A 1,321-nucleotide genomic window follows, 5' to 3' on the forward strand; every position below is an offset into this window, starting at 1 on the left:
GGCAAGTGTATAGAATATAACTACTGCAACAAATGGAGTCAACTGTAGTTGGAAATGTATATTTCTACCAGCAATGTGTAAGAGTTTCCAATGAGCTACATTCTTGAAAACATTTATTAAATTTTAAATGTTTTTTAAACAGATGAAAAAATTTTGCCCGTCTGGTAGTGTGTAGTAATACATATGGTGATATTTTTTTCCAGTCCTTGGCTTGCCTCTTCATATTTTTAAAAAATTAAAGTATAGTTGATGTACAACATCATGTTAGTTTCAGCTGTATGGCAAAGTGATTCAGTTTTACTTAGTTTTACTCAGTTTTATATATATATATACATTCTTTTTCGGATTCTTTTCCCTTGTAAGCTATTACAAAATATTGAATATAGTTCCCTGTGCTATGCAGTAGTGTATTCATTAATCCTCAATTCCCAATACCTGTTCATTTTTATCAACTACGTATGTGATTCTCTTTCTCCTCCTCCCCTCCCCCTCCTTCTTTTTTAAGAAGGTCTTGGTTCTCCTACGTCCTTTGCATTTTCATATATGTTTTCGAACACACTTGTCAATTTCCACTAAAAATTCTTATGGAATCATAATTGCCATTGTATTGAATCTATAGTTCAATTTGGAGAAAATTGTCATCTTAACAATTTTGATACCTCATTTTTAAACAATGAAAGAACCCTGTGGAGTTTGGTGTGAGTGACAACAATAAAAAATAAACATTTCAGTCACTGTGATGTTTTTCCACTGAAAACTAGCTCACATCTATTCTCTTCCTCAGGTAGGAAATGTTCCCATGGTAAATGTCCAAACAATATAGAGCCTCTCTTTACCCTCCTATTTGTTCTGAAAAGAACTTCCTTTTTCTTCACTGAGTACATTGTTTACCCAATCAGAAAAACAAAAGAGAAAAGACAAACAGGAAAATAATTAAAAGAACAATTGCTGCAGTTTTGGTATGAATATTATGGGTTAAGATTGAGAAAGTAATTTTTCTCTTAAATAGGTATTTTAGATTTGTCTTACTCATTTAGTAATATCAACTTCCTCTAATATTCCCTGGCATTCTGAAGGAAGTTTTAAATAAACATTATTTTCTTTTATAAACAAATGTCTTCTCTTATGAGGCTGCTATAAAACAGAATACAGAGGGTATAACAGAGGCTATGCATGAATCACTTGCCATAGGTTTCTATACTTTGAAATAAAGATGCATATAAGTCACAAGTTCATCTTAAAGATGGTAAGTTCAGCAAATCTGGAAAACTCAGCAGTGGCCACAGGACTGGAAAAGGTCAGTTTTCATTCCAATCCCAAA

Source organism: Bison bison, unplaced genomic scaffold (assembly GCF_000754665.1).
Source record: "Bison bison bison isolate TAMUID 2011002044 unplaced genomic scaffold, Bison_UMD1.0 scf7180017864267, whole genome shotgun sequence".
In the NCBI taxonomy this organism is placed as follows: Eukaryota; Metazoa; Chordata; class Mammalia; order Artiodactyla; family Bovidae; genus Bison; species Bison bison.